The sequence below is a fragment of the Molothrus aeneus genome, chromosome 20, assembly GCF_037042795.1.
Source record: "Molothrus aeneus isolate 106 chromosome 20, BPBGC_Maene_1.0, whole genome shotgun sequence".
Lineage (NCBI taxonomy): Eukaryota > Metazoa > Chordata > Aves > Passeriformes > Icteridae > Molothrus > Molothrus aeneus.
In genome coordinates, this window is record NC_089665.1 from 10,211,879 (window position 1) to 10,221,157 (window position 9,279).

The following is a 9,279-nucleotide window of genomic DNA, read 5'->3' on the forward strand; positions in this document are numbered from 1 at the left end:
CCTCTCCTGCCGCTCCGCTCGCCGCGCTCCTCCCGCTCCGCCCCGGCCGCGGCTGCTGCGGGCCGCGGGCCGCGCTCTACCGAGCCATGACCGCCACCATAAGGCATTATACCTTATGCAAATCAGCGCCAAAGCCTCTCCTCCGGCCCCCGCCCCGGCCCGGCACGGCTCGGCCCGGCCCTTAGCGCCCGCCGGGGCGGACTTTGCCTCGCGGCCGGCGGGAGGCCCCGGGGGAGCGGCGGGGGCAGCGCCGGGCGGGACGGCGCGCACGGGCACGGGACGGCGGCTCCGAGCGCCCCAGAGCCGCCCCGGAGCCGCCGTCGGGGGTCCCGGTGCCGGGCGCACCCCGGGAAGGGAGCGCCGTCCTCTGCCCGCGCCCCCCGGGGCCGAGCCGGGACCCCCGGCGGGTTCGGCTCCCTCGGGCGCTGTGCCCGCGCTGGAAGGGGGCCAGGATGAAAACCCTTCATGGTTTTCTCCCCCGTGTTCTCCAGTGTGTGGCGTCCTGTGCCCCAGCCCCGGCACAGGGCAGGAAGAGGCTGTGAGGGTCCAGGGAGCCCCCCCAGGACGGGGGTTACCCGTGGGGGATGTGGCCCCCGCTGTGGGGCAGCTCTGGGGACAGGCTCAGTGCCATTTAGCTGTGCAGGACATGGCAGGACACCCAGTTGGCAAAGGGGACACTGCGGGGACAGAGGTCACAGGGGACACGGAGCCCCCACTGACCCATGGCAGCAATCAGGGCTGGGAGCAGGGAACAGGTTTGGGAATGGGCAGAGAAGAGATCCAAGCTGTGCTCTGGGATCTGAACAAAACCTGCTTTTCCTACCGCTGTGAATGCACCAAGTCCCAAAGATCAACAAAAATCAAAATTAAATTCACTGAAACCAAAGCAGGCACAAGACAAGAGGCAGAACCACACCCAGAGCAGGGCACAGAGGAGCCCGGGACCCTTCAGGGGAAAGCAGGCCTGAAATCTCCACTCATGACTGCCCAGGTGCCCAAAGCACTTCCCGTTCCTGCTGCTCTTGGCAAAGGCCAACAGCTCTAAACCCAGTGTTCCCAGAGCCAGACTTGTCCAGGGCACCCAGAGTTACCTGCCCATCTCAAAACACAGAGAAAACCCTGCCAGCCACCAGCACCCATGGCAGACCCCAAATGCAGCCCCAGAGCCCCTCAGGAGCGCAGCTGCTGGTCCCTGACCCGCCAGCCATGGATCCCCTCTCCGTTAGACACCCTGGGCAGCTGCTGGCAGTTGGGTTCCTGCAGAGCCAGGCAAGGCAAGGGAAAGGAAAGGAATGGAAAGGAAGGGAAGGAAAAGCCCCGCGGCTGGGCAGGGAACAGCCTGTGCAGGAGCTGGGAGCCGCACGGGCTGAACAGCCTGAACTGTCCCTAAAACCATTCCTGCTCCATGGAACAGAGCAGCTCGGGGCCAGCATGGCAGCACAGCACCCTCAGAGCCCCCTGCCCCTCGGGGGACAGGGCAGAGCCACAGTGGGATGCCGGGGATCAGCAGGGAGCAGGAAACCTCTCTGTGTCGGGAGGGAGGTGTGGGTGAGCACACCGTGGCCACACAGCAGCCTGAGCACAACCTAGAGAAGAGAGGACTGAAAAATCCCAAAAAGCTCCTTCCTGCCTCCCAGCTTGGAGCCAATGCCCAGCTCTGGTGCCACAGGGAGGTGACAGCAGCTCCCTGGGACCCCTCTGGCACCGTGTGAATCCTCGGGGTGAGGGTCAGGGGCTCCCCAGCCCTGCTGTGCCCTGCACCCCGAGGTCTCCAGGGAGCAGGGAGCAGGTCACTGGTGAGTGCTCCCCCTCACCCAGCTCTCCCACCTCCGAGGGTCACTGGCACCTGCCCACCACTCCCTGCACCACAGGTGCCCTCATCCTTCACACCACAGCAGGTCACCCCAAAATTCTCCAGATCCCAGGAGATGGCACAGACACCAAACCACCCACCCGTGGGGCTGAGGGACCGTGCAGGGCCTGTGTCACCCCGGGCAGCCCCTCAGTGCCACCAGGGCTGTGTGGCACCCGCTGTGTCAGCCCCTCAGTGCCACCAGGGCTGTGTGGCACCCTGGGCAGCCCCTCAGTGCCACCAGGACTGTGTGGCACCCGCTGTGTCAGCCCCTCAGTGCCACCAGGACTGTGTGGCACCCGCTGTGTCAGCCCCTCAGTGCCACCAGGGCTGTGTGGCACCCGCCATGCCCTGGGCTGTGCCCCCAGCGCTGCCCCTGTGCCCAGGGCAGGCTGTGCAGGCCCTGCAGGTGCCAGGGCAGAGCAGGAGCCGTGCTGAGCTCCCAGGGCTGTGCCACCCCCGCTGCCCGGCCTGGGAACAGCCTGGCTGCTGCTCCCAGCAGGTCCCTGTCCCTTTCAAGTGGGCTGCTGAGCTTTGCCTTGGTCTTTGCACAGCCTTCATGGCATCGCATGATAATCGTGTTCTGTCACAGTGGGTGCCCTGGACCTTGTCCTGTTTCCACACGTTTGGAACCACCTGGCTAATGAAGTGGGTATCGTTTTCTGGTCCATCTCTCTCACCCCACTGCTCTTCCCCCTTCTCCACGCCCCGCTCCTCGGAGCCTCGCTGCCCGCCGCCTTTTCCCATCGTTGTCCGGCACAGCTCATTAACTCCTCTGAGCAGAGGAGCGCGGTCGCTGCGGCTGGGGGGCCGTGGGTGCCCCGGGGGCTGGGAGCACATATTTTCCCAGATAGTTTCCCAGCCCCGGCCCGGCGGGAGCATCAGCCCGAGCTTCCAGCGGGAGGTGCCTGCGGCTGGCAATGCGGGCAGGCTGCACCGGGTGGGAGTTTTAATCTGTTTTAATCGGAGCATGCTCTGCTCTGCTCTGCCCTCAAGCCTCCGAAGGCGCCTGGTTTGCAGCCAGCCCGCATTGGCCGGCAGCTCCCAGGGCTGGAATGGCCTCACCTCCCGCTCCCCATCATCTCGGAGACTCCAAACCAGCAGCCAGCCCATCCCTTCACACCGTCCACAAGGAGGGAAAAACCATCCCGCTGTACCCGCCCTGCCCAGGCAATCCCTTACCCACGGCCACATCCTCCTCCCTCACAGAGGGGCCAGCGCTGCTTGCCCTGAGCCAGGCTGCAGCTCCCACCTGGCACAGAGCCGTGGGGTCAGCCCCAGGCTGAGGCACTCAGGCACTCAGGGGACTTTGCCCTGGCACGGCACGGCACAGGAGCCAGGCCCAGGGCACCCCCCTGTCCTGGCTAGACCATCCTCGTGTCCCCTGGCACCCCCTGTCCTGGCTGGGCCAGCCTTGTGTCCCCTGGCACCCCCTGTCCTGGCTAGGCCTCGTGTCCCCTGGCACCCCCTGTCCTGGCTAGGCCTCGTGTCCCCTGGCACTGCACGGCACAGGAGCCAGGCCCAGGGCACCCCCTGTCCTGGCTGGGCCAGCCTCGTGTCCCCTGGCACCCCCTGTCCTGGCTGGCCAGCCTCGTGTCCCCTGGCACTGCACGGCACAGGAGCCAGGCCCAGGGCACCCCCTGTCCTGGCTGGGCCAGCCTCGTGTCCCCTGGCACTGCATGGCACAGGAGCCAGGCCCAGGGCACCCCCCTGTCCTGGCTGGGCCAGCCTCGTGTCCCCTGGCACCAGCAGAGTGGGGCCACAGGAGCACAGGACACTGGGGGCACTTTTCCTGTGGGCACCGGTGCGGGCACAGCGCTGGGGGATTTCTGCCACGGACACGTTTATACATTTGGTGTCTGCCTCTCATTTTTCCCTTACAGTTTGTTTCATTTAACGCCTGAGCGCGTGCGGACACCTCTGACCCCGCGGGCAGTGGGCAAGAGAGTTCCCACCAGAGCAGCCCATTAAACCCCCTCACGGAGGTTTTTTTTCTCCTCTGCCCCCACTTGCGCTGAGATTCTCGCATTCCCTGCCTGCCTGCGCCTCCCCCACACGAGGTGATGTAATGTTTTGAGCCTTCTCCCATCCCCACCTTTATTAAATATGACCCGCGGTTGATCCCGCGCGGGCCCAAGGGAAGCTGTGGTTTCGGGAGGGGTCACACATGAAAGGCAGAGCTGTCCGCCCCGCTGGGAGGGCCACGGGGACCCTCCTGCCCTGCACCCCGACAGACAGAGCCCCCAAAGCACAGGGGTGCCACCTTCACCCTCCGGGGAAGTCAGGTCTGTGGGCACCTTTGTTTAGGATGCAAATTGCCTTTTGGCTTGTCCCAGATCATGGGCACAGCCTTGGCTCGCCCTCTGCAGAGCTTCTGGGAGAGAGGCTCAGTGCTGGGGTGCCTCAGCTCTGGGCTGAGCCCTGCTGTCCCTGTCCCCTGCAGTCCCCAGCACTGGCACCCCACAGACACCCCACAGACGCCCCATCACGGGCTGTGCTGCACACCCCACTCAGCTCCCAGGGAAGGGACATGTCCCAGCTGTCACCAAGCCACAGAGCAAGGCTGTGGTGTGGAAACATCTCCTCTTCCCCCTGTGTGCCCCCTGCCCCAAGCACAGCAAACATGAACCTGGGCATCATCCAGGAGGAGATGCTCTGGGGCCCAGGGATGGACTGAAGGGATGGACTGAAGGGCATGGATTCATCCCCATCTGGTGTCCACCATGTCTGCTTCAGCCCATAGGAGCACTCAGGTGGGGCTGGCACCGGGTGGGCTGTGCTGGCAGCAGTGTGGGCAGCAATGGGGAACCCCTGTGTTGCTCCTCCAGCCATGGGGGTGCACCCATGCTGGGGACATGCATCCCCCTGGGGACATCCATCACCCCAGTGCCCTCACCCAGAGCCCCACAGGTCCACTGGCACAGGAGGAGATGAGAGAGGAGCTGGGGCTGGCCCAGGGGGGAACAGGAGCCACCCAGGACCTGCTGGGACAGGGCTCAGGGTGGGCAGGAGGACACCAGCAGCAGCGTTTGTCTGTCACGCTGATAATTAATGTTTCTCCCCTACGCTTTGCAAATAACTCGCGACTCTCTTTGTCTGGTGATAAATGGCCCCTTTGAAGTTCTCCTTTCTCAAAAGCAAAGCAAAGAAACACTTTCATAATCCGTCTTCACCTCCCGTCCTGCGCCGAGGCTCTGCTGCTCTGGGGGGCACAGGGGGCCTGCTGGCCCCTCACCTGCAGCTGGGAGCCCTCTGGGGCTGCTCCGTGTCCCTTTGCTCCGCCAGGGGACAGGCAGTGGGGTCAGGACCACCTCAGCTCGTCCCCTGCCCATGGCCATGACAATGTGTCCTTCTGCACTGGTGGCCTTCCCACCACATCCCCCCCCAGCAGTATCCCCCACTCTGAGCCTCCCCAAACCCTCAGACCCCTCATTTTTGGAGTCTGGGGGCTTCCCTCAACCTCGCCATGTCCTGAGCTGGAGGGGAGGGCAGGGCTGGGGAGGTGTGGGGAGCAGGGACCCTGTGCAGGGCTGTGGGGCTGCAGGGTGTGGACGTGACCCAGCACCCACCACGCTCAGGTCCCCCCGCAGCCCCAGCTCCCGCTCAGGTTCTGCTTGGCTGCCACAGCAAAACAAGTTCTGCTGGGCTATAAAAGGCGCTGCTGGGAGCAGGGCAGGCCGGGAGAGCGCTCAGAATCCATGCCAGAGCTCTCGAGGTTGTCACTGGCTTACGTGTCAGGGCAAACAATGCTATCTGCCCCTGGGATCGGCACAAGGAACACCACAACAGCGGCCCAAACCCCAAACACGGGGTCACGGGGCACAGCCGCGCAGGCAGAGGGTCCCTGAGCGCTGCTGGGCTGCCCTGAGCCCACGGGCACCGTCCCACTGTGCCCAATGGTCAGCGTGGCACCAGCCCTGTGCCCTTCCCATTGCACCCCGATCCCAGTGCCAGGCAGGGTGGCCCTGCTGGCCACGGTGTCCCCACAGGGGTGGGCATTGCACAGATGCCATTCTGCTTTGCCGCGTGTCCTCTGACTCTTTATTAATTTTAAGACAAAGCGGAGGGAAGCGAGCTGGAACCAGTGTGGAGGTGGGGTTGTTTTCTGGGAAAACAAAAGCAGCGTGGCCGCTGCCAGGGCCCAGGGGATGCTCGGGGCTGGAGGAGCTCCCTGAGGACAGGGGTCCCAAATCTGGGGAGGTTTCAGTGCGAGTCCCAGTTGTGCTACAGGGAGGCCCAACCCAAAACCTGGCCAGCCCCACACCCCAGGTGTCACTCCATGGCCATGAGTGTCTGTGTCACTTGCCCCTTCGTGTGACAATGGTGCCACCAGACATGCTCTGAGCAGGGGGTACCCACTGGTGGCTCCTCAGGCTGAGGGCAAGACCTGCCACAATGGAAGCTGAGAAATTCAAAAGGTCCCAAGAAAAGTAAAATCCAACTCTCCAAGCCGTTGGAGGCTGGCACCAACTTCCCACCTGTGGCAAGAGCCCTCCATGGGCACAGCCCAGCTCACCCCAGCCCTGCTGCAGGTGAGACCCCCACTCCAGGCACATTTCCCTGCACCAGGTGCCCTCCCTGGGAGGGTCCAGCCCCGGCCCCCAGCGGGGTCCCCAGCGGGCGTGGGGGGAGCTGGGAGGGCAAAAATCAAAAGCAAATTGCGGGAGTCAATGGCGCGGAGCCGCGGGCGGCCTCGGCGGCTGCCGTGTGACTTTGATTCCCCTATCATAACCCCGAATTAAAAATTCAAGCAATTACTTGCATGGCTTCCCCCCGATTAGGCTGGGCCTCGCGTTCATTAATGCGGGCGCACAGAGAAAAGCCATTAGGGCGGCGGTGGGGACGGTTTCGCTGAGAACAGTTCCGCTCCAGGAAGGAGCTGGGCCAAAGCCGAATTTCACACATCCCCGAGGCCGCCCAAGCACGGCCGGGGCCCTGAACGCTGCCTTTGTCCCTGGGATGGGCCCCCTGGCACGGGTGGCACACAGAGGGGCATTGCTGCTGGTAAAAGCATCAGCCCAGCAGTGGCAGCAGCAGCGAGGGGACTGACCCAAGCCATGGTGATGTTTGGGTACTGAGCTTTGGGTGCCCCCCAAAATATTTACCCAGCCCAACCCCAGCACACAGGGGCAGCAGGAACAGGGGTGGTGAATCACCCGGCCCATCACAGCTCTCTGCACGTGGGCCAGCACTCGAGCAAGATGTGGCAAGCCTCCCATCCGGCCAGCCCGGGTTTATGAGCAAATTTCAAGTTCCACAGAGTTTTCCCTCCCATTCCAATTCAAACGTTTTTCCTGCTGCTCCAGGAGCAGGGATTGGGGATGTTGCCTGCCCAGGTTGTGCCCCCATGGGAACCCCCCCACCCTGCAGATGCCACCGTGCCAGCGTGCCGAGCGTGCCCCTGCTCCACCGCTGGGCCATCAAGGAAATCTGCTGGACTGAAAAATACCAGCACGTCTAGACTGAAATACCAGTCTGGGCTCCCGGGGAGGCAGAGGACCCCCCCGGAGCAGCGTGGGCTCCCTTTTCGCGGGGGTGGCACAGCAAGGCTTGACCCCAGGCACAATCCTGCTCCTCGGGGCTCTCCAAGCCCCTTCAGAATCCCTGTCCCCATCCCCACTTGGCGCTGCGGTGCCCAGAGCCCTGCGGTGCCCGCGGTTTTGTTCCACACTGCTTCCTGCCCACATCTTCCTGCTGGGCTTTAGCCCCCGGGACGAGCGTGCTGACAGCCAGGTGAGGCCACCGAGGGTCGGGCTGCGCCCAAATCCCCTCGCTGTGCCCAAATCCCCTCGCTCCGAGCTCCGATGGCTCCATCCATCAGCGGCAGCCCCGGAGCCGCCCGAGGGGGAGAGCCGGGAGGCTGCAGAGGGGAGAGAAGGAAAACAGACAGGATAAAAATCACCGGATTAGCGGGTCCCAGGGAGGGACGGCCTGCGAGAGGGCGCGGGGCCATTTTTTATGGCAGAGACAGCGGGCATGAACCGAGGATCAGCCTCTTCCCTTTGACCCCGCCACTGGAAGTCACCCCTGCCTCGGCACCCATCGCTCACGGGCCGGTGTCACTGACAGCGCAGTCACAGCCAAAGCCACCGTGGCTGCGCACCGGGAGGGAAAACGTTCCGTGAGTGCCCCGGGGAACGCTCCGTGCCCGGGATCCCCGCTCGGGCCCGGGGCTGGCCGGGCTGGGACAGCGCGGGTGGCACCCGGGTCCTGTCGGGGGACCCGCCGAGGGGACACGGGCCAGCGGAGCCGCCGCTGTCGCCGCCGTGCCCGGGTTCGTGGTGCCACCTCGTGGCCCGGGGACCGGGGCCGCTCCCGGGGCCGCTCCCGGGGCCACCGGACACGGCAGAGCCCGGGGATGCTCAGGGCGGAACAGCCGCAGGTGACGGCGAATCACTGCCTGTGCTCCCCGGTCATGGAGACAGTTGGAGGGGAGCGGAAAATGAATTAAAAATAAAATGAATTAAAAATAAAACTACCAGTCCAATAGCTGGGGTGTTTAACAGCCTGCAGGGACGCTATGAGTGCCCCGCTGTGGCTGCTCCGTGCTGCGTGTCCCCAGGGCACAGCCACCACCGCAGGTGTCCCCAGGGGCTGCAGGTGGGCGACGAGCCCAGGGCTCGGTGCAGGAGACATCCCCGGGCTGCCATCGGGCCGGGCACTAAAGCAAAGCCCTTTTGTTTTCCCCACCCAGTGACCCCGGGAAGAACGGGCGGATTGTCTTTCAAACGGAGCCGATGTGGAGCTGAATGTCCCTTGCCACCTTGGCTATAAATCATCCTGCATGTGATAAGGTAATTACCTTCTCCTTGGAACTATTCATAGGAAAACCTATAAAGGGCCTGGCTTGTAAACACAACAATAAAGAGGCAGTACAATAAAACCTTGGCCAGGGTGGGGAAGGTGCTGCCTTTCCCCAGCCCCCAGCACCTCGTGCCCCACCAGGCCCTGGAGGATGGGGCTGGGGGCTGCCCTGTGGCTCTCATGGGCAGTGAGGGATGGCCCCGGGCACAGCAGGGCACAGCCTTTGTCCCCAGAGGGTTGGCAAAGGGGGATGCCCTATTGGTAATAACAGCAGCTCCCATCCGCTTCCTGGGGTGCACAAAACCACAGATTTCTCTGCTCAGAGAACAGCCTGACATTGGATGGGGCTGCTGGAGCACACTCAGCTCAGGTACACCCTGCCCCAGGTGCCACAGCTGCCCCAGCATTCCAGCTGGTACAGGATGGAGGCAGCTCTAGAGATGTCAGCAACTTTGGGACAGAAATCCAGGCAAAGTTGTGCTTTCAGTGGCTATGGGACAGATTTCTCCCCAGGGCAGCGCAGAAACACAGGCTTGGTTCAGGTGTGGGAGCTCAAAGATGGGATCAGCTACAGCTGCAGCAGGCAGAGAGGAAAGGAGCAAGTGAAGCTGAAGTGCAAATGT